Below are 24,769 nucleotides of genomic sequence, written 5' to 3'. Positions count from 1 at the left end.
AGATTCTGGGCAATTCACTTAATATCTCGGTACCTGACAAAAATCAACGAGTCCGTCCGTAACCAAACCGGTGCTCATTTATAAGCGCTCTGAAACCTGATATCTTCGGGTCTAGTTCGCGCTATATAAAACTCTTTTAAAAAACATATACAGGGCAAAAACCTGCTCTAACATGGCTCCTATTTGCCTCTACTTCCCGCACAAGTTTCTACTGAGATCTCTTTTCAGAAACTGTAACAGATCAGCGTAGTCCTACTTTAATTTCTATCTCGTGGCTTCATACCCGGCTTTTGATTTCGCGTTCCCTGGATCTCTTGCACCTGTCCCTGCTCGGCCTCCGTAGTGCGCAGAATTTGATTTCGTTTCAGTAGTGGGTGTGGGTGCTGCAGGTTGGCGCCTGGCATTACTCTTCCTCAGGTAAGGTGAGCTGTGGGGGTATGACATTACGGGAATAGTTGGAGTCTGAAACAGGAGGCAATGTTTGCATAACGTCCCTGCCCAGTGGGGCTTACTGCACTGGGAAAACGAAGAATGTATGCCCGAACATGTCTTTTTTTAAAATTTCCTTTCAATTTCTTAGAGGTGTGAATTATAATAATGTTTTTGGTAATGTAGAGGAAAGCAAACAATGGTGTCGTTGAAGGGATTTCATTCTGTGTTTTGTTTTTAATACAGAAACTACATAGCTGCCAAAGTTTCAGATTGCTGTGAGTGACATGCTCATAATTTCAGTGTAATTATGAGTTTTCAGTGTAATTATGAGTGACATTTCAACGACTATGAGTGACACTTTCTCGCGAGCAAAATCAAGCAATGAAGACAAGGGTAACATATAAATAGTAGATATTACACCCATTTGAGCAACAAGAAACTCTAAGAAGAATTTAAAACTGCTGAAAAGCACCAGAAATGGGAGGGCACTGTCTGGAGACAGACTGCCCGTATAAGTTAAAGAGGGCAGGCTGGTCTGAATATGATCTCATTAATCTGATCATTTATGACGATGCACTAGCCTAACAAAAGGAAATGTTATAGCATATCAAGTATAACTAGAAGATTATACTGTCACCTTGTCTCAGGCACTTACTCATAGCTGCCAAGTTGTCAGACTTCTTATGTGTCACAGTTTCATGATTTCATTGTACTTAGAAGTGACATTTAACAACAACATGTGTAACACTTGAAATGACACTTTTTCGCAAGTCAAACCAAGCAATGAAGTGCATTGACAGAAATAAATATCAGAAATTACACACGGTCAAACAATGAGAAGCTCTAAAAATAAATTGAAACTGCTACAAAATACCTGAAAAGGACTAACCTACTGCCCCTTTCTAAGATGATCATACTGTCAGGTGCTTAGTGCTACAGAGAGTTCTGACATACGTTGCACTCAACTGCTATCCTTTAACTTTGGTATCAGTGCTGGCACTCACAGTACCGAACCTGGCTAGTTTGACACGTGTGTTGCCGGGCGGGCCGGCAGAAAAACTATCACACCATCCTTCCTTTAAGCCAGCCTGCGCCAACTGGGCCCCCTGGCTCCTACCCTGGCATTGGCAATCAATAATAATGGCATGATAATGCATTACAGCACTTTGAACTCCAGGCCGCTCTCTGACTATCGAGTCTCCAAGATGATGTTAAAGGCCCCAACTACACTGAAATTATGAAAATGTCACACAGCAATCTGAAACCTTGGCAGCTATGAACATGGTCTGATCTCATTAATTAGCTGCTGTCTAATTAGAGTCAGAGTAAGTCAGCTGACTTACTCGAGCTGCCCAGCGCTGCATACGGCACCGTACATTAAGCAGCAGAGAGTCAGCATCGACGAGACTAAGACAGACTGATCCACACCGTCACTAGGTGACATTATAGGCAGGGCCGGCTCTAGGGCGGTGAGACCGGTGCCACCGCACCGGGTGCTGATGCTTCGAAGGGGCGTTGTGTTTGGAAGTATTTTATGGTTTAAAAGCACCTGCTGATGCATTGCTGGCCTCTCGCAATTTTCATACAACCATAAACATGTCAAGATAACTCCAGTGATTAATGTTCTTCGTGGAGAGAGAAGGAGTTTTGTCTAATGGACGTTTTAACTCATTTTATGGTAGCACATAGGGTTAAGATGCCTGCTGCATAGAACGTGAACCATGCATTTCACAAAGAGCATATAGTTAAAAAAGTTTAAATAGGTCAGTGCTTTTGTCGGAGAGATCCTTTTGTTATTAGCAGTGTAGATGTTAAAATCCTAACATGAAACAGTGAGCTAATAACTGTAATCAAAGAGCTGCATGCAAACTGCAATGTATAGATTAGATAATTAAGATTTTTTTCCTTAGTCTTTCATTATTCTAATGTTTCAAAAAGGGGTTAGTTCAGTAAAAAATAAAAACCTTAATATTAAATGTAACCCCCAACCACCAGGCCAAGCACTCTTAAACTATACTGTCTACCAGTATGGATGACATGTGACACACCTTGTAGACCTCTGTCTTATGTAATATTTCCTATACACTGATTTACACACATATGAATGATTCTCTTGGTGTAATGTGTGTGTGATGCAAAGTGCTCTGACACCTTACACTGGTATAGGAGGAGCTATATAACTAATTAAATACATCTGAGAAAGAGTGGTTATGGAGACTTGAGGGGGCACTATCAAAGGGTGATAGTGAGGAAGTCTGTGGGGGTCGCACGTGGGGGTTCCAACAAACATTGTTGCACAGGACGCCACCAGTGCTAAAGCCGGCCCTGATTATAGGTCACAGCCAGGCGACCTCAGGCTGGCTGTATTTCGAAAACTCCAAAGTCGTTTACTGTTTACAGCTCACGGCTCAGGCAGTCAGCCAGTCACAGAGGCCTGGCCGTAACTGCATCAGAACACACAAGCTGCAGGCATAGTGCCGCCAGCAGCCACTCGCTCACAGAGCTGCTGAGGTGCTTCTTGCCTCAACTTTACAGCTCAGACTAGAACCATCATCCAATGAATGGAAATGCCCGTCCAATCCTGATTCTTCTGGGCGGCGGCTGGTCATGTGTCCTCCGCTCTGGGCCTCCAACTGCACCCTACGCTTCTGTGATTAATTGCCCCCACCAAAACAAGAACTTCAGCTGCCGCAGTGCGCATGCTCTGATTGCTGAAACTTGCACTCTTGCGGCGCGCACATCTATGTAGTAACCATTCATTGGCTGGGCACTGGCTCCTGATGACGTCCCATGCTGCGGCGCACCGACCTGTTGGTTTAAAAATGTAATAGTTTTACATCCTAGAAGCAGCTACTGTGCGAGAACTGAGCCAGCCCCCCAAGACTGCTGGGACCAGTGTGCACCCTGGGTGACCATGCGCTGCCTAAATCCAGTCAATAAAGGTACACCAGCGCTCCCGCTTTGACAGCTGAGAAGCCGTTAAAATGCGTGGCTTCGCATTTCAGTGCGGTGATGCGAACCACCACACTGACATGCATTAGTCTAACGCCTGATGCGTGATACTTGGTAGGACTGAAACTAGCGATGGGTAGAATACTTGAATTACTAGTCACTTATTAATGGTCTGGGCAGAGTACCTTTTTTACTTACAGTGTCGCTTCAGACAGGGACAACCATAAGCAAATCAGTCTTGGCCCTGTTACGTTAGAAAGAGTCCAGCCTGGAATTCTACATCACGTCCCCTTTAACAGAAACAGATTCATCCCCAGGCCTTCTTCTGCCTTTTGGGTTGTCATCTGTAAGTTGTAGTAAGTCCTTTGATGAAATAAGCTACAGGTGTGATGCTTGGGCTTACCTGTTGCACCTAAAACATTACCATCAGAGAAACAAAAAAGGTGATGGGTGAATTGCTTCAATCGCAGCCATTGGTAATTACTCGGGGTCACAATTCCGTCTAACATTTAGTGCTCACTTTAGACAGGAAACAATAATAGCAATTCACTTTTGGTCTTGCTCTGAAGTGTAACACCTCCTGCCTGCTGAAGGGTATATATCAAAAATACAATGGTTCTGTCGGGTAAAACCATATCCTACTGGATATACAGCAAGATGTCTGAATGAATCAGAGGTGACACAAAGACCAACAAACCTCAATATCCTTATATAAATTCATTCATTTATAAATTTTGGCACCAAAGATCATTTGCAAAGGCCATCACAATACAGAGACATAACAAATAATGACCAAAAGTGAAACTTAGTGCTCAGTGAGATAAGGTGCAAGACAAAATACAGTGTAGTTGTACAAAAGTATCAATTATTATTGGCTAGCGAACACAAAATTTCAAGTAGTCATGCAAACTAAAGCAATTCAATAGTTAAGGCAGACTCTAAATACTGGTCCGGGGAAATTGTCGACGTTTCAACCCTGTTGATGCACTACTAGTAAGTCGGTGCGGGTCTTCATCAGGACAAAAGTAACAAAAAGATGGCCTGTGGAGAATAAATTAACTTAAAGTCAGAAGTGTCACAGGAAACTGAAAAACTACCAATCAAGGGTAATTTGAGGTGGTATCCCACTCACCTATACTCTGGGCGGGGTATTCAATCCTTTCCGCAGATAATGATTGAATGTATCTATAAATGAGTAGAATAGGTTCAAGACTCATACTCATCAAATTGCAGAGCTATTAATATAGATTCAAATAGTATTCGTGGCAATTGAAGCTCACCTCAATATTGGCCGTCGTGATTGTGACTCTGTCACGAGATTAATAATTTGTCTATTGCTTCTCGAGAATGGTCCAAGATGATCCAATCTAAAAGCCATTAAGTTAAAAGGATACAAATTATGTAGTAAATCATACTCGTATCCAACTAATCTTCATTTATATAGTCCTTTTAAAATTGTTATAAAAGAAGTGCTAATGGTGCTCACCTCTTAATGCTCAAATGAGGCGAAAAAACGTCACTCCAACTCTTCTGCAGGTAGTGGAACAGATTCCGATTCCGATAGACCCTCTACTAGTCACCAGTCCAATCAGGGCGCACATTTTTTAGGAGAGGGCTATCGTCCACACAACAGAGGACGGGGGAGAACACAGAACTGGGAGAGACGTGGAGGATGGGGCAGAGGCAGGAATACCGAACAAGCTGCATCACGAGTTCGGTTTTACCAACCATTAGCGCATGGCGAGATCTCCACAAGGAGACAGACATACAGATGGTAGAGACTACACTACACATTTCTCCCATTACAGACACGAATGACATGCCAAATCATCCAACCATTTCAGGAACATGCACTGTTCACAGAGAATCCAACAGACTTGACGAATTATCAAAATAATAACAACATGAATGCATTGGATCCTATAGTCATCCTATCAGACCATGCCATATCAAGTGCAGAGAGAGAGGTACTTTCAAAGGGACTTTCCTTTATACCCACGGTGATTCCTGATTCATTCCAACTGAAAATTGAACTTCAGCGCTTCTTTCGAAAGATCAGATTAAAATATTACTTCAGCAGAAATGTTTACAATCCGATCCCTTCGGCTACTGGCTTCAGACCGCCTTCAACTTTTACACCAGGGGCATACATGATGAGCGAGAGAATATTGGCTTACGAAAAGATTGTACTTCAAGAAACGATGCAAATTCTTGACGTGAAGAAGTATATAAAATTTAACATCACTAAGGAAGAGAAATTAGCACTGCACTCGCTGAGTCAAGATAATTCAATTGTAATCAAGGCAGCGGATAAAGGGGGTGCGGTAGTGCTACAAAACACCAGCGACTATGTGGAGGAACTGGAACTTCAACTTGGGATGCGTGATAGCTACCTACTGACTCCAAGAGACCCTACCCCTGTACTTACATCTTTGATAGCAAGAGTTACCAAGAAAGGTCTTGCTGAGGAAAGGATTGAATACCCCGCCCAGAGTATAGGTGAGTGGGATACCACCTCAAATTACCCTTGATTGGTAGTTTTTCAGTTTCCTGTGACACTTCTGACTTTAAGTTAATGTATTCTCCACAGGCCATCTTTTTGTTACTTTTGTCCTGATGAAGACCCGCACCGACTTACTAGTAGTGCATCAACAGGGTTGAAACGTCGACAATTTCCCCGGACCAGTATTTAGAGTCTGCCTTAACTATTGAATTGCTTTAGTTTGCATGACTACTTGAAATTTTGTGTTCGCTGGCCAATAATAATTGATACTTTTGTACAACTACACTGTATTTTGTCTTGCACCTTATCTCACTGAGCACTAAGTTTCACTTTTGGTCATTATTTGTTATGTCTCTGTATTGTGATGGCCTTTGCAAATGATCTTTGATGACAAAATTTATAAATGAATGAATTTATATAAGGATATTGAGGTTTTTTGGTCTTTGTGTCACCTCTGATTCATTCAGACATCTTGTTGTATATCCAGTAGGATATGGTTTTACCCGACAGAACCATTGTATTTTTGATATAAGTCTGCCCAGGTTCTGAGGGATACTGGGTTACCCCATTGGTTGCTGGAAAAAAAAATGCTGAAGGGTATAGTAAGCAATCCCATATAAATTGTATCATTGCTGGGCCTTATCGGGCAGGTGCAGCTTGACTGACTTTTATGGTACAGTGAGCTGCAGATCCACATCTGTGCATACCTGTCACACCTAGGGCATCACACAGAGAGCAACAAAAAAGTGATGGGGTGGAATGCTTGAATTGATCTCAGTCACTTGTTATTAGGCTGGGCAAAACTCAACCAGCTTGGGGATACCGGTGTTCTTTTCCAGAGAGGGTCTCTAGGTGAAATGGTTCTCTTCAATTAGGCCCAATTCTGATTTGCATATGGCTTCTCCTTGTCTGAAATGGCATACAGGACAAAAAACAACAGACTGTAATGTGGTCCGAGTGATTGCCAACGCTGAGACTTTTACAAGGATTCTACCCATCACGTTTTATGTATCAGTGTGGCACTCTAAGCTCAATTACCATTTCCTGATGTCAGTCTGATGCTTGCTTTGCCATAGGTCTTATGATACACCTTGGTAATCTGACTCTATAAAGCAGAAACAGGTCTGTGATTGATTGCGTGTTGGTCTAGGTGGGATACGACCTGGCAGTTCGAATTGGACTGTTCTACTGGAGCAGGACAAAGTTTGATTTTTGATGTGGCTCATGTTGTTTGCATGACATTTCAAGTTACACTTTCTCTCCTATTTGCACCATTCAAAACGTCTTTAGATAGAAACAGATTTTGTTCCTGACTACGCAACTTCAATCCTCCCACCCTCCATAATATCCTTTTTCCTGTCAATGGGGCAGTGCTGTACAAGTCATTCTCCAAGAGCTCAGATCCAAAGTAGATGGTAACGGTGGGGGGACAAGGCAAAGAATGATGGGGTTTATTGTGAAGATATTTTTGGAAACCTCTCAGCTTCTTAACTATTTGAGAAAATTGTCATCATAGCTTCGTTTAACAACCTCCACCTCGCTGCTTCTCAAACTCACTATAGGCAGAATACCTGTCCCCTAAATAAAGAAACACCAATACAGAATTTCCATACCTTGCACAGTTCCTTTTGCACTCAAGAGCTCATAAAATGATATTGGCAAGCTTCCCATCCACAGCACAGCAGCAACGCTGACAAAATGGCTTGGCAAATTCAGAGCTCTCTGCATGAACTGCAGTTTGGGACTTGATTGTTTTCTTAATGCCAAAGGGAAGCTAAGCTACTTGTGGGGTTGTAATTAGAACAGGAATGTTGGAGGGAGCCAGAGGTTCTGTGGGCGGCAGTTGCTGCAGGGGATGGAAGGCACTGGCAATGCATGTGTGAGTTTTGAGAGATGCATTGGTGTAAGTAATTCGGCGCGCGTCGCAGCGCTAAGGGTATTCAAACCCGCGCGGCTGTGTGTGAGAGGAAGGAGCAGGAGAGACGCACGCGATTGTAGCGCGAATCACGAATGCACGACGGGAAACAGCCTTTACACCCACCCGTCATAACGCATGCATTTACCAAGCATGCCGTTGCAACGAAAAAGGTGTGTAGCAGTGAGTAGAAGGTGTTGGATTTAACTCCCAACACCTTCAAAACTGTTGCACACACTGGCGTTGGAATAGAAAATTAATCTATTCCAACTTCCAGCGCTCCCCCGACAGCAAATTGGGGTAAAGTTTGGCGTTGCAACGGCATGCTGGGTAATGGAATGCGTTGTTATGTCACATAACCATGCACAACATCCTTTGTGAGCGTATCTTAATTCAAGCTCTACGTGCTGCAGAGAGGTCTCTGCCACAGTACGTGCGGTGATTAAAAAGAATTACCTATCTTCAAGTGGTGCGATTTCAGTGACAGGCACACCCATTTCTATTGCCTGTTGCCTATGTATTGTGCATGTCAGTTGTACGAGTTCATTGATAGGCACACCAATTATCATTGCTTAAGTCCTGATCAACATCGGTGAGAGGCACACCTATTAAATAGCACAAATTGATAATGTTCAAGTTTCTACTTTTACAATTTCGTTGACAGGCACACCATACTATTGCCTGTTTTCCTATTGCTTTAAGTAACTGTACACCCATTACCTTCATATACCCCAGGGTAATTTATTAATCAATATTATATTAGAGGTTGCAACTCACCTTGCGTGCGCAATTGGGTCATGGAAGGAATATCTCCGCCACCTCCATTTTTAGCAGATCCAGGTTCACCTCCATTGAATTGGATACAGTGGCGTGAAGCTTTTAATGCATATGTGGATGCACTAGATGGGGATACTTTTACTTTTAAGAAAAAGAATGCGTTATTGGTTTAAAATACAGATGGAAATGGTACATGTGCTTCCTAGTGGTGATGGTGATGCTGAACCGATTGTAGACTAATATGCATCAATAATTCAGACTTTGAGCAAAAAGTTGGAAAGGCATAGATTTGTACAGTGAGCACAACTTCCAGGCGCATCTATTGATGATTTTGTTTCGGCTTTACGCACTTTGTCTATAAATTGTAACTATCAGGACTTGAAGGAGGCGATAATTCGGGATCAGCTAATAGGGAGAAAAATATTAACAGGAAAATTCAACAAGCATTGGCATAGCCAATAGGTCTCGCCTTTGGGACCTTCTAAGTGTTTAGCCATGCAACAGTTGCATAACTAAATACTTATAAGGTCCCAAAAGCGAGACCTATTGGCTATGCCAAGCGGCCATGCGGCCGCGAAAGTGATCGCAATCGCGATCACGATCAAACATCAAAGCGGCCGCCAAAGTGAAAGTAATCGCGGTAAAGCGCGGCGCACGCGCACATGCACTATAGCTCTAGGCTGGCCTGGTAGCACTTTTTGGAGCCCTCTCAATAAGTCTCGCCAGACCAGCGCATGCGCTGGGTCAGGCGAGACCTAAAAACGGCTGTTAGCTAGTTTGGAGTTAGCATTGAAGATTGCAAGGAGTATTGAATAATCAGTTCTATGTATGAAAGAATTGGCTGCTAGTCATCCAGGATTGGAGTGCAAGAAAGTGAACGCCATACAGAAGACTAGCAGTGACAAACCTAAGAGTCAAAGTATTATTTAATTCAAAAAACCTGGAGGGTCTTCGTTAAATGTGGAAAGGGAACCTGTTTGTTTCAGGTGTGGCAGTAGATCACATGTGGGCAATTATAAACATTGTCAAGCCCTAATTCAAACTTGTTTCAAATGTAGCAGAAGGGGTCATTTAGCTCGTGTTTGTAAGGCGAGCAATGTAAAAAACAGGCTGTAAGTGCTGAGTGTGAGGATGATTCAGAAAGCATGAGTGGTGATGGGTGTGTCTTAATGATAAAAGAGGAGGTTCCAGGACCTGTTGATGATGAGTCTATGGTTATCAAACAAGTTGACAAAAGGAAACCACCGTAGTGCAATCATTTAGTCAATGGACAAATTGCCAATATGATGGTGCATTAAGGGTCACCATTTACTTTATTGGGTGAGAATGAATTTGGCAAGTTTCAAAATGACGTGTTAGAAACATCAGATATCAAGTTGTTTGCCTATTGGGGGGTGGGAGGTTGTATGCAAATTTAAAGCCAAGTTGATGTTTAGTGACAACTGTGCTCATACTGAGTATTTGTGGTAAAAATAAATGGATAGAATATTTTGGGTTGGGACGATCAAGGGGAACTCAATATAATTGTGGAGCCCAACCATCCTGAATTAGGAATAACCAAGGTTAGGTTGGTAACTTCGAGTTTGAAATACGGTCACATGGGAGCACGATGTTGAAAGAGCAAAGTGGGTCAGTGAGCTCAGGGAAGTATTTTGTGATTTGTTGGAAAAGTTGCAAGGATTTAAGCATCTTATAGTATTAAAAGGTAATGCTGTCCAGGTGGTTCACAAACCACTAAAGATACTCTTGTGTCTTAAGCAAGAATTGAAGGAGGAACTGGTCAAAATGTGTGATAGGTTCATAATGAACCTATCGAGAGATCTGAGTGGTTGTCCCCAATTGTTTTAGCGCATAATGCAGAGACATCTTTGCGTTTGTGTGTAGATCTTTGCGATCCTAATCGTAATATTTGGGTAGATCGCCAACGGTTGCCAAATATTAACAAATGCTAGCCACCTTGGATCATGTTGCTGTTTTTACATAATTGGAAATGTCTGCAGCATATCACCAGGTGGAACTGCGTCAAGATTTGAAGCATCTGACCTCATTTGTGACACAAGAGGGTGCATTCTGCTATATCCTCTGTGTTTCAAAGAGTTATGGACATTTTGTTTTAAGGTATGAAAGGAGTGTCTATACATATTTCAAACACTTCAGTTACGTTTTGTTACTGTTTTAAAAATGCAATCAGATACATGATTGCCAAACATACTATTATGGACAGGCAAGCCTTACCAACATGTAAGAGCATTCAAAGTGTGACTATTAAAAGTGAGGTTGAGGGTTTGAAGAATATTTGGAGTTCCTTCCTTTTTGACACCTTCTCCCAGCTCCGATATATATAAACAGGAAAAGATGTTAGTGATGGCCCATAACAGAGCTGCTTGGTGGCGCTCATTTCTTTCATCTTAAAACAAAGCACTGTTATCAGTACAATTCTTCTTTTGGCCAGAGCCTGCCCCCCCCCCCCCCCCCCACTAGGATCAAGGGGGGCCCGCCCCCCATTTTGAAGACCCCTGGCCAGTGGTGTGAATCCCAAAATGAATTTTATGAGTGCTATTAAAGAAGTGCCATCGCCAAAGGACAAGGATCAACTCGAGTCGTTTATAGGATTGGTTGAGTTTTATACTAAGATTGTACCACAATTTGCCAGTAAAACTGCAGTGTTGCGTAACCTTTTAAAGAAGAATGTGAAATATGAATGGTCGGGTGAATGCGAAGAAGTTTTTGGTGAAATAAAAAAAAAGCATAGTTTCAGTCCTTCAACATGGAGGATTTGGGTATTTTGATGACTGATGCGAGCAGTGTTGGGTTAGGGGCAGTGTTGTTACAGAAGGGCACGAATGGTTGCGAATAAATCATTGCTTTTGTATTGAGAACCTTGCACAGAGCTAAAGCCACGTATTCAAGCAAATCTGGAGGAGGATGAGGTATTGACAAAGATTAGGGATTATCTGGTTCAAGGGGCCAATAAAAAGGAGTTGCATGAGGATTTTATTCCTTTGAGAAGGTGCGAGATGAATTGTCCATGGTCAATGGTATTTTACTTAGGGGTGTTTTGCTGGTTGTTCTGGAATGTATAAGAAGGAAGGTGTTGCATCTTGCACATTGTGTCATGGTGGTATTGGAGCACTCAAACGGATTAGGGAAGACTTTTTGGTAGGCAGGTTTGGATAGAATGGCGGAACATTTGGTTAGGCATTGCAATGCTTGTGTCATTAGAGATAAGTATCAAGTTACTGTACCATCTCTTATCTTGTCTGTTGAACTGCCGTCCGTCCCTTGGAGCTAGTTAGCACAGGACATTTCCGGACCATTTGGAGTGTTGGGAAGCACGCCCAAATTTTCTTTGGTACTCATTGATTATTTATCAAGGTGGCCCGAAATAAAAATGGTTGAGAGGGTTTCTACTTCTGCCGTTTCTGATTTCCTTAGTGAAGTTTTTGCCAGAGAAGGTTATCCTGAAGAATTGGTTGCCGTCAACGGAACGCAGTTAGTGTGGCCTTGGAAATTAGTGAATTTCTTCAAAAGAATGGTATTCGCCAAATTAAAACCTCTTTACCATCCTGGGAGTAATGGCTTGGTGGAGAGGTTTCAATCGAGTGACAGAGGATCAGTTGCAGTTGGCTTTGGTGAATAACATGAATTGGAGAAAGGTCATGAAAGACATGTTGTGGGCATATGGAAAAACCTTGCATAGTGTGACTGATGTGTCTCCTTTCACCCTTATGAGAGGAAGGGTAGCTGGTGCGGATTTGACTAGAGGTTGGATGAACCACAAGATGGTGAATAGTGATGTCCTAGGAAAGGTTTTTGATGTGGGAAAGGCTTTGTCTAGAAAAGAGGGTCTGAGAGGTAATGGGAAGACTGTCGGTGATTGGGTTTGTATCAAAAGACCAGGTTTTGTAAAAAAGGGATTGTCTGGATTTTCAGTTCCCAAGAAGGTTGTGGAGGTTCGGGACCATGTGATTGTGGTTGCGCAGGCCTCGAAAAATCTACCTGCCCACTCACATTTGCTACTAAAATGTTTTCAGTTCAAGCTATTTTTAGCACTTTCTAGTCCCATCTGGCGAATAAACTTAGGCTGGAAAGGAACATGTTTTCCTGTTCATTCAAAAAGTGAATGAGCTCTGTTGCGCCGGGCACGCCGTCTGTAAAGGCGATGGTCATCGAGGGGCAGAGGCCGGCGGGTCGCGTGTTGTAAGTAAGGACCTACATTAAGCACATTGGATTGATCATAACTGGCTGCTGCTTTTTCATCCACACAAAAGGACTGAGTTGCGTGTAATTGGACTGATATCGCCTTCAACTTTGTTCATCTATTCACCGTGCCTCTTGAGTGGAGGGCTTGTTTTAACCAAGTCATTATGTTAGTGAAATAAAATGCTTTGCACCTCCTCAGGATAATGCCCAAATCATTTTTCTAAGCTTGATAAGCCATGTGCGACAGGATCAGTGAATGTTTTCAGCTATTTACACCAGTCTTGTTGACTTAGGTGTTAATTGTCATTTGCAAGATTGCATTCATCTAGAGGAACCTTAAGAATGACTGGCAAAAACTGTTGTGAACCCCAAAGAAAGCATCTTCAATTTTACTGTACAGGAGCTTGTCTTCATCATATCTCTTTCTTTGGTGACTTTCCTGCAACTTCGCGATACAAAGTGTTTGGCTTGGACTGAGTTGTCATTGCTGGGGCTGCCACGGAGCACTGTTTCCTGAACTAAGAGGACAACGGAACTTTTTATTTCATTTTTAACCTTCGGGACTGCGAGGACTTGGGCTCCTTGCGGATTCCTCACCTGCCGCACCTGGGTCCTCTTCCCGACTCCTCCGCTGCCTACCACTTAGCGCCTCGCGGCCCCCACTTCGCGGGAGCCGCTCGTAGGCTTGGACTGAGTTGTCATTGCTGGGGCTGCCACGGAGCACTGTTTCCTGAACTAAGAGGACAACGGAACTTTTTATTTCATTTTTAACCTTCGGGACTGCGAGGACCTGGGCTCCTTGCGGATTCCTCACCTGCCGCACCTGGGTCCTCTTCCCGACTCCTCCCCTGCCTACCACTTAGCGCCTCGCGGCCCCCGCTTCGCGGGAGCCGCTCGTAGGCTTGGACTGAGTTGTCATTGCTGGGGCTGCCACGGAGCACTGTTTCCTGAACTAAGAGGACAACGGAACTTTTTATTTCATTTTTAACCTTCGGGACTGCGAGGACCAGGGCTCCTTGCGGATTCCTCACCTGCCGCACCTGGGTCCTCTTCCCGACTCCTCCCCTGCCTACCACTTAGCGCCTCGCGGCACCCGCTTCGCGGGAGCCGCTCGTAGGCTTGGACTGAGTTGTCATTGCTGGGGCTGCCACGGAGCACTGTTTCCTGAACTAAAGAGGACAACTGAACTTTTTATTTCATTTTTAACCTTCGGGACTGCGAGGACCAGGGCTCCTTGCGGATTCCTCACCTGCCGCACCTGGGTCCTCTTCCCGACTCCTCCCCTGCCTACCACTTAGCGCCTCGCGGCCCCCGCTTCGCGGGAGCCGCTCGTAGGCTTGGACTGAGTTGTCATTGCTGGGGCTGCCACGGAGCACTGTTTCCTGAACTAAGAGGACAACTGAACTTTTTATTTCATTTTTAACCTTCGGGACTGCGAGGACCAGGGCTCCTTGCGGATTCCTCACCTGCCGCACCTGGGTCCTCTTCCCGACTCCTCCTCCTTCCTATGTAAGTCCCTCCCTGTCTCGCGTGAGCGGGACGCGTGCGGGGCGTAGTCCGGGGCGAAGCCCGAGCAAAGGGCGGGCCCGTTTAAGCCCGTTCAAGCACGGTCAAGACCGGACCGGGCCCTGTCCCTAGGCTTTTTAATACTGTTGTTCTAGTATCATAAGAAGATTGCTACTATGGATACCCGAAGCAAATTTACAAGCTCACAACCCATCGTCTCAGGTACTTTGGACAATTTTATTATTAGAGCGAATTCCGTTGTACAAGCTGAACTTAATATGTTAGAAAGGCGTCTCTCTGACAGGATTACCAGTACTAGGAGGTCTTCGCTGGGATTACTAGCATCTGTTAGGTCTCCTCCCAATCTGGATGACTCACATGTAGCTCTCATGGACAGCATCGATCAAACTATCGAATCTGTTTTACAAGACCTTAGGTCTAGCACTTCCTCATGCAGAGACACACTTCAGTCCATTCCCGAGCGTATACCTCTATCCACGCATGAAATTTTATCCGATCCAAGTTTGTCCTGTGTTCATCCGCCATATCAGGGTGCAGTCTCTAAAAGAAAACGTGAGGGGAATTCTAAACGAGGGAAGAAAGCCAGATTAGATCGTTCTCACAATAACACCTCAAAAACACTCATTACATCCCTTACTAGGCCAGTTCCAGATACTGGGGTTATATTTAACTCACCCCCAGTGTTGATCTCTTCCCAACCTCAGCCTCTTCCACTTGTCTCAGATCGGGAAGAGGGGCCTGATGGGGGAAATGCTTGCCTGAAAGACACTTTGAATAATGCTCTTAAGGGCTTTTTTACCCCGTTGCTGGCTAGGTTTGATGCTATTGATTCTAGGCTCAAAGAAATAGAAAGGGCTATCTTAGCCTCAGGTAACCCATTAGGGAGCAGAGGCAAAACTCATAATGTACCGGTGATGAGCACGAGTGATTCTCAACCCCTCTCTTCCCCTACACCTGCAGCCACGCCAAACTTCCCTCCCATAATGAATCCACTTCCATCTAGAATACCATCACCTTCATCCAATCTCCCCCTCCATATTCCTTCTATCCCTTTATCTGCTCAAAACCAATTACCAATTCTAACTAAGAACCCTACTGGAGCATCTGATCTAAATTTAACAGAAACAGGGCGAACTGTTAGGGAGCCAGGCGACCGCCCCCTTTCAGATGCGGTTAGTGCAAACTGGAAAAATGTAATTAATCTTCCCCCCAAAGCTTCACCCTACGTTATAGTTTTAAGCGGTGTCCCAGAGCTTACCAACCCCGATATAGAAATCTACGCCTCTCTTAAAAACAAGGTGACCAGTTGGCTCAACACCCATAGGCCTCTTCCCCCGAACACCAGTTCTGAGGTTTTAATGGTTAGGAGGGTTCCGTGGTTGGGAAGTACTATAAAGAAAATTAAGGGTGATTGTATCTTGGTGAATTTTAGCAACCCTCTGATCGCATCTTATATCTGTAACTGGCCCGGTAATATTGGTGCCACTTTCATTAAACCTTTACCACTGTCCTTTTTTTACCCTCCAACTAATATTTTTCCCCAGGATGAGATGGGGGGTAACTGGACCAGGGTTGGATTCAGCTCATCTAGAGGAAGACAGAGGCATATTCGTCTTGGCATGCCCTTACGTGGTGATGTTTTTTGCAATAATAGGTATGCCTGTCTCGAAGAGGTTGACTGACTGAGTCGGGAGGACGTTACTCCTAATTTCCCCACCGAGGCGCTGTTAATTTCCAAACAGCAGTCACCTTGTCTTGCTCTCTCTCTTGTTCCTTCTACTGCCATACTGAATGTGTGCGAATCATCTATGTGTAAAAACTCTGATGTTATTACAAACTGTCCATCTACACACAAAGTTCTCTCTTGGGACATAGCTGGTCTTGCTAGCAAGCTTGATTGCCCTTTATGGGGATCCTTTATAGACCTTCACCATATTTGCAGTTTCCAAGAGACTTTGGCAAGGCAAGAATACCACCGAGTGGGTTTCGCTTCTTTTACAATTCCGGCTGTGTGGGGTGGCAGAGGCCGTCCCTCAGGGGGTTTGACTATTTGGGTCGCCGCTCACTTGGGATGTAGTGCTACAGTCTTAGAAACCGGGTCTGAGGACATTCTTTGTTTGCTATTGGACTGGCGCACGGGTTCCAAGTTAGCGGTGATCAATGTGTATGCTAGGCCCGTGAATTTATGTGCGGAATCCCGGGTGATTGAAGCTTTATCTAATGTCTTAACCATGATCCCTCAGGGCACAATGCTTCTTATAGCCGGCGATTTCAATTCTCATTTTGAACCACTCCAGGGGTTGGTGGATCAAATAAACCAAGAAGAGGATGAAATTTGGAACATTCCATATGTTGTCGGCCCAATGGTCAGGTCTTGGGCACCCTTGGCAGTACAAATCACCTCTTTGACGATGGCCCACTCGATCAGGGCCTGCAACGGCCGAACAATTTCCGATAATCCCTCAAGGCCTACGTTCAACAAGCAGGGGAGGGAGGCCAGACTCGACTATATTTTTGTTCAGTGTAAGGAGTGGAGGAGAGTATCTGATTTCCAGGTGATCCCTAGGGGGGAGAGCGATCATAATCCCCTGATATTGGATATTTCCTTATTGGGTTTGTGCTATGCCACTACCTAATTCGGATTTTCATTAACAATAGTCCCTAGCAAAAACTTGAATAAATAGTATAATTTCACATAGACTTCAGTGAGACCTATGTCGATTCCTCCTGTGTCCAGCCGGTCAGAGAAGCATTTAATCTTGGTTTTTTAAGTAAAAAGTTAAGGGTAGTCAAGAATGATGAAACAAGGGCACAAGCCTGTACCAAGTTTTCAACAAAAGGGGGGAGAGGAAACAAATTAGAAGAATTAGGGGACAATACAAGAAAGGCAAAAAGGCTTTGGAGCGATCAAGGAGGCTTACATTACAGTGATCAATCTAAGTAGGCACTAACCAACAGCTACCACAATACATTTACACAATGGATCTCATGTGGAACTGTTCTAGAAAGTCGACGTGACGTTTCGATCCCTAGCTCCTAGTGTTTTGGGATCATCATCAGGACAAAAGGATATATAACAGTTGCCTGGTATGAGTACAAAGCCTGTGAACGTTAATGAGGAGAAATAAGGAAGAAAAAACATAAAAAATCATTATTAAGTATGTCAGCATAAGGCACAGTGCGTATAGCTGCAGTTATAAGCTCAGGGAGCGTGCAACAGGAGCCCAGTGATGAGAAATCATGCGTTTCATCGTGTACGTGGCAGTGATCTTGGTCGAGGAAACCGGTCTTGACTGGTGAAGGCGAGATGAGCACGTTGTTCGTTGCTGTAGTTAAGTAAAGGAGATTCGTGCGATGGTGCAGCAGTTGACGTGAAGGTCGTGGGGGATGAGGCAGTGTTGGGCATGCGGCGATGGTACATGCGAGGAAAATTAGCGTGGTGCCTGATGGGGAGCTGTAGGATGGAAGGTGAGACCCCTATTTGGGGGTGGACAAATGGCAAGGATGCGGAGGTGGAGAGAATGCTTACCAAGGGGATGGGGCTAGCGCAGTCTACCAATTGAGTTGTGGTAAGGAAATCCAGGAGGCGCGTCTGAAAAGGTATCAAGGAGGCAGGTATCAAGGGGACAGCGGCAATGACTGTCCGTGGTTCCGATGTTGGGCTGGTAAGAAAATAAGGATTAGCGGACGGCGGGGGTGGGACAGAGTCTAAGGACATAAACTTAAATAGCGCTTACCTCAACTATGTCTTCTTGGTAGGAGAGCGGGTCTGGTAGGATGAAAGGGCGGCAGCATCAAACGCTGTCCGTGGGATACGGGATTGATCTGAACGAAAGGTGCAGATTTAGAGAAGGTGAAAATTCGGGTCGCGGAGGGTATGAGGAGTGTGGGTAGTGCTTACCTTGGTCGTGTGTCAAGGTCGGTGTGTTGAGTGGGGTGTGGAAATTTCTAAAAAATCTACTTGGCCAGGGGACAAAATGTTACACAAATCTACTTGTCCTGGGAAGGTAACTGCTTGCCCCACCTACTCCATAAATCACTATGGTAGGTCTGCAATGAGAGACCCTGCACTGCAATCAGTGCAACATACTGTGCAATATATATTTCAAGTGCAAGTCCAATTATGCAGTGCATGGTCATGCACTCTTAAATGCAACTGTTCTGGCTGGCTGTACAGCATGTGTGCAGATGTGTCAGTCTGCACTGCACTCAATTATCAACTATTTTGCATGTAACACATTTTCATATGTAGAGAAATAGTACCTAGAGGCAGAGGGCAGACTGCATTTCTTGAAGTGTTTTTGGCACAGTCCAGACTGTCGAAATATGAAACTCTAGGACAGAAGGGTGTTCTCCATTATAGGGCCAACTCATAGCTGTCCAGCTTCAAAAATCCTCAGATGTGATGCGCTGATAAACGTATGGATGGGAATAACTGCACTTCTTGGCAGAGCTTATGAAGTTTCATGGGGCAGCAAAATCACGTAGCAGATACCCTATGGTTCACTGAGGCAGTATCCACAAGTACAAATACACAAGAGGCAGGTGTGATGTTATTATATTATGGTGCACTCACTGCTACATCTCCACATTCTTCTCCCACACAAAGAGCATATGCAGCACTGACAGTAGCTGTACAGGGTGCTCTCTTGCAATTAGTAATGGCTGCAGCAGAGTAAGCTTCCCTAACATGAAGAGGTGCAGATCAGCAATGGGTGTTCAAGTTTGTCTCCTTCAGGTATGTAGGACATGTAGCAGTCACGCAGCTGAAAAGCAAGTGTTAGTCTCACAGCGAAGGTAAGGATTGTTAAGTTGAAAAGACAATAAATCTAGAAGTGGAAAGCTGAGCATCATTGAGACAGGGACTTGTGAGTTACTGCAACCACTCAACATTTCTTGTCACACCCATGGCAGCAAGTCCCGAATACTGTATTCAGTGGGCAGTGGGAGTGCAGCGGTGGTAGCAGGCCCAGTGTACAAGGCTGGAGAAGGTGCTGTCTGCTCAGTGGTTGAAGTGCATTAAAAAAAATGGGAACTGTGATGCTGAACGAAATGGGGGAGGCAAGGTGAGTGAATCTGGGGGCAGGGTAAAACAAAATACTTTCTAACTTTTTGTGGTCTTTCACCTTCAGGTAACTACATGTATAATAATGGACAGCTTTCATTGAAATGAAAGTTATGTTGATGAGTGGGAAATGCGGTATCAGACATTATGAAACCTCTATTAGTTCATGCACTGACCAAACCAAGAACATTTAGCGCAGCAGGCAGGAATCTCTGACAGACCATCCTAAACACAGGCAACCTCATGTGCAGACTGCACATGCATCCCTATGCACGGGTGGCTGTGCAAGTTTTTGCTGCAGATTTCTGATGCTAGCCACAGGCAGCCGTCTTGCAGGTCACTGAACTCCACCAGAGACAACATCAAACTGTCAAAGAGCTGGGTCAACCCTTGACTACCTGGGGTAGAGGTGGAGGCTGTGAGGTGCCTCGCCACTGGGTCTCTGCTGAAAAAGGTTGTGGTCACCAGAGGTGGAAGGGGTGGGTTCTGCTCACATGCAATGTAACAGCTCTGTATCCGCGGGCCTGTCTTGGAGGCTTTGATGCACCTAGTAGTGACACAGTGAACCAGTGACAATGTGGGGTTATGACCCTGAAAACCCCCAAAAATCAGTTCTGTAGTCAGAATAAAAAATAATGTGAAGGGGCAAGTGCAGGCATCAAGAGGGATTTTGGGCTGGGCATGAGGTTCTGGGGCGACAATAGGGAGTAGAACAGGCTAAACATTCTTCATGTACCTCTAATGTAACCAAGCATTGAGGGCTCTTTGCCTAAATAGAGCTTGAGAAAATCTCATCACATCACAAGCAAACTGTGCCACTTTCTGATTACAGCGTCCATTACTGATAGAAGGACAGTTAAGGAGGTCGAAAGTCTGCTGCAGTGATATGTTTGTAACCTACGTGCCATAGTATGGTAGTTTGGTGGGCTTTTGAACCTGCTACCACATACAAGGTAAAAAGAGACCTGCAGCACCCCTGCTCCGATTCCACTGGGTTAGATTAGTAGGCTGAGTTTTTCTTCAGTGATCTGTTTGCAATGTGCCCGTCTCAGGCTCCAAAGCCAATATGCTAGTTTGAAGGTTTGATGTGAGAGAGAGAGAGACAGAGACAGAGTGAGAGTGAGAGAGTCAGAGACAGACTGAGACAGAGTGAGACAGACAGAGACAGAGTGAGACAGACAGAGACGGAGTGAGACAGAGACGGAGTGAGACAGAGTGAGACAGAGTGAGACAGAGAGAGAGAGAGAGAGAGAGAGAGAGAGAGAGAGAGAGAGAGAGAGAGAGTGAGAGAGAGACAGTGAGAGAGAGAGACAGAGTGAGAGAAAGACAGAGTGAGAGAGAGAGACAGACACAGAGAGACACTAGTGAGCGTGTATTAGTGCAAGGAGGTGTGGAGTTGTTGGTATCTTTATTGCATGTTTAGTAGTTGACATAGTCTAACTTAACTCCCTGGAGCAACAGGAAGGATTAAAGAGAACATTTTTATAACCGCAGGAACACTCTAACTTGAGGTACTTTAGCAATAAACAAATTGTGTGCGTGGAGTCTGTGAAGAGGTTGCGAGGACTAGTGGTTAGTCGGGCATTACTGGGTTGTGCACTCATGCGCAGTTCGTGTTGATATTTTTCAGTTAGTTTATGACACACACAGTCTGAGCAGCAGGTAGCAAGAGAGAGGAGCGTTTTAGAGCTGAATATAACTAAGGTGTGCAGGTTACAAGACTGAAAGGAGTAAATTTCACTATGACAAAGTACTGGAATTCGGCTGCTGCAAGGCGATTAGTGACTCAGAGCTCATGGACACGCTACTACAGAGTGCTGGGGCGTCTCTTGCAAACGCTACATGGCTCCTGTGCAAGCCAACATGCAGGACATTCTGTCCCAGGGGAGTGTTAGGGGTAATTGGCCAATTTTCTATTCTATAAATTCCACCAGTTCCGTTGTAGCTTCTAAATATACAATAGATACAACTGATGTTAGAGCACTAGTGGGAAATGCTTTTCTTTGTTGTCTCCTGGAAGAAAGCAGACCATGTGTACCCCCGATTGTGCAACATGTAATGTGCCAAAGGGGGAGGGTGCCAGGCGTCCTCTGATTGAACTGATGTGGTTTGACCCCTACAGTTAAACTGCAAGTAATGAGCTGCGAGAAACATCTTAGGAGGGGCTTTGGGGAGAAAGAGACAGGGCCGAGAGGCGCTTGCAGCACGTGGCTGCACGAAGCAGTCACGATCCAAGCAGTTATTCAAAAAATAGCAGAAAAATAAGGCAAAGGAGAGAGAACGAGACTAATACTGTTAACTCGTGTCACATTGTGTGCAATGTGAGTCGCATACTATATTAGCCCACCAATGAATGAGTGTCCGATTCGGGACACTGGAATTTCTCTTTGTCTTTACATATATTATGTAACAGCACACAGCAGCTTACTGTTCACCACCTCAATTCTCATCCGGGCAAAAAGTAGCCGACTTCGATCAGGCACTTTGCAGGTAACGGATAGCAGTTTCTGTCGCACTCTTATAAAGGAAATTAATACAATTCACATTTCCGCCCACCACTTTTAATATTCACCAGCTTTCACAGGCAATATGCGGTAAAATAAACAGATTGCTCGTTTGTTCTAATGCTATTGTGTAGTGATACTGAGTGCAGGAATTTTAAACGTTTACGCCCCAGTACAATTCTTTAACACCACATTTAGTATAATATACGTCACTGCATAGCTGAGCTCCACTTTAAAAAAACAGTCCGCTCCAAACCCCAAGTTAACGCGCTCTGTTTTCTCTTGTGGAATCTGAACAGGGCACTCGGTAATGCCTTTATTTTTACTTCAATCCGCTGAGCTCTCAGCAGGATGTGTGCATTGCCTCTTCCCTTCGCAATCAGCAAGATAAAGTTAACTATTTCTACCCCCCGGATGCCGCAAGCTCACTTGGCATTAGCCTGGAAACATTAATGCCCCCCTGCCTCCTCACCCCAGTTTCAGGTCGCACCACCATCAGCGAGATATTTGTGCTATCCTCCTGTGTTAAAATGGAGACATGTTCTGCACGTCCACCCCATTGATCTTAAGGAAGCAAGACGCCCGATTGCTGAGATTGCCGCTTGTTGAGACTGAAGTTTCAGTCCCCCAGCCAATCACTGGCTAGAGCCCAGCCACGGGCTGCTAGCCAATCAGAGGCCTCAAAATCGTTTGCAGCTCCCTGCCAGCCTTTCTGATTGGCTGTGAGACCCAGAGTGTCCACAGCCTGTATCATGTACGCGATTTAATGTCTAGTTGTCCGTCGGACAAAATAGACATTACATCTTCTTGCCCGAGGTAAAAATCAACATGGTTCGGGCGTCGGGCGATATGATTTCCCCACCCCTGAGGACACGATTGATGCGATGTCCGGCCGGAAGCTACGATGGCTGTCCGAGTGCTGTAAGTTAAGCTGGACGGAGGAAAAGTGCATTAGGGGGGAGAAATTGGTGTCCGAATTGTTAATTGTCAGATCTAAAACGGCGCTTACCTCACAATGGAGTCATGATGCGATGTGGATAATGCCGGGTCAGCCAACGATTGGGACTGGGAACGCAAGTGAAGTGCTGGGTTAAGATGGTGTGGCTTGGTGAAGATGAAGGAAGGACTACGGAAAGGTGCAACCAGGATTACGGGGGCCATTTTGGAATGGGAGTGAGATGTGAAAAAAACGTGAGCGAGGCGACCATTTTGAAAGGGGTGCTCGTGGTAATGGTAAAAAACTTTTTTTGCAAAGCCGAATGGTTTTGCAAGACATAGAGCAATATGAATTACCAATCATTCAACAGTTAAATTACATATTAACCGTACAAGGGAAACATTAGAACAAGTGAGTTGCAGTGTTCATGGATCCAACGGGAATGTTCAAGGAGGAAAGACTCTGTATTTGGGATGCAAACTTTTAAAGGAGAGTTGTCCAATCTTCTGTCCTGTTAAGGCCTTTACGAATAGAGTCAAAAGTGATAATTGCTTTCAGTTCTTCTTTGTTTAGCAACTGGGCCATGTTGCCACCGCGTTGTGGTAATTTCAATACTTTCAAAACTGTACATCGGATGTCATCTTCGTGATGATTGGCCTCTCCAAAGTGATCCACAAGGGGTGCATTTGGAGTTCTGCATCTGATTCTGCTTCTATGTTGGCAAATTCTCGTTTTTACTCTTTGTGTAGTTTGGCCAATATAGATCTTTTGGCAAGGGCACATGATTAAGTAAATTACATTCGCTGTGTTACAGTTGGAAAAGGAATTGCTTAGTGTAGTGATGTTATTAAACATGAAACTTTTGCCTTCCATAGAAAAAACACAAACATTACAGTTTTTACATTTGGAATGCCCTATATTGGGTGGGAGGCCCATTGCACCCTCAATGGTGGAAGTTTTTGTGGGAGAGGGTAGGCAGGCTCGGATTAGATGGTCTTTCAGATTTTTGTTCTTTTTGAACGCAAAAAGTGGTTTGTCTATTACGAGGTTTCCTGCGTTCAAAATTGGCCAGTGGTGAAGTATCACTTTTCTTAATTTGTTTGAAACTGGCGAAAAGGTGGTAACACAAGCTATTCTTTGTGTGTCTTTTTTTGGTTTGGGGGTAAGTAAGATGTCCCTACGGCAATACCATGCGCGTTTGGAGGCATTCTTCACGATTCTCTTGGGGTAGCCTCTTGCTTTCAGTTTTGATGCGAGATAATTTGCTTCTCTGAAATAGTCAGTTTTACAAGAGCAGTTTCTCCTTATTCTAAGGAATTGCGAATAGGGCAATGAATCTCTTAGGGCCCTGGGATGGTTACTAGTGTAGTTTAGTAAAGTGTTACGCTCAGTTGGTTTCCGATATAAGCGTGTAAGTAATTCCCCTTCGGAGTGAAAAATTGAGAGGTCTAGGAAGGCAATAGAATCTTTGGCGGACGTGGTGGTGAATGACAAACCTGCACCATTATTGTTCATCCAATGCCCAAAGGAGATTAACGACTCTGTGTTTTCTTTCCAGATTATGAAGATGTCGTCTATATATCTCCGCCAGAAGCCAATGCAGGGGAAGAACGGGTTTGAGTCAGTGAGGATGACATTGGTTTCTAGTTGGTCCATGAACAATACTGCCAGATTTGGGGCAAAAATTGCGCCCATTGAGGTACCTTTAATCTGTTGGTAATAGATGTTGTCGAAAAGGAAGAAGTTGCGTGTCAGGCAAATTTCCAGCAATTGAATTTGTCCCCTATACCCAATGCTATGTTAGGGATTCGATGGCGATGATCAACCTTATTGAACACTATTCCTACAACCCTACATTTGAAACCTTATGTACTATGGACGTCGAATCGTTGTATACAAACATACCACAAACATCCGCCCTGTTGGTAATCAAAAAGACCCTTGACTCACGACC

At 44.4% G+C, this 24,769-nt stretch overlaps 1 protein-coding gene across 3 annotated transcripts in view; it reads left to right on the top strand.

Annotated features, from left to right (window-relative positions):
* Positions 1–283: 283 nt before the first annotated feature.
* LOC146812475 (chloride channel CLIC-like protein 1) overlaps positions 284–24,769 on the top strand; it is a 1,578,371-nt gene continuing 1,553,885 nt past the window's right edge. For all 3 annotated transcript variants that reach the window (XM_085619463.1, XM_085619464.1, XM_085619465.1), the window contains exon 1: positions 284–417. The gene's annotated coding sequence lies outside the window, so the exon portion shown is untranslated. The remainder of the gene's footprint in view (positions 418–24,769) is intronic.

Source organism: Triturus cristatus, chromosome 7 (assembly GCF_964204655.1).
Source record: "Triturus cristatus chromosome 7, aTriCri1.1, whole genome shotgun sequence".
In the NCBI taxonomy this organism is placed as follows: domain Eukaryota; kingdom Metazoa; phylum Chordata; class Amphibia; order Caudata; family Salamandridae; genus Triturus; species Triturus cristatus.
The sequence above is the reverse complement of the archived record's forward strand: the minus strand, read 5'-3'. Positions and strand labels throughout refer to the sequence as shown.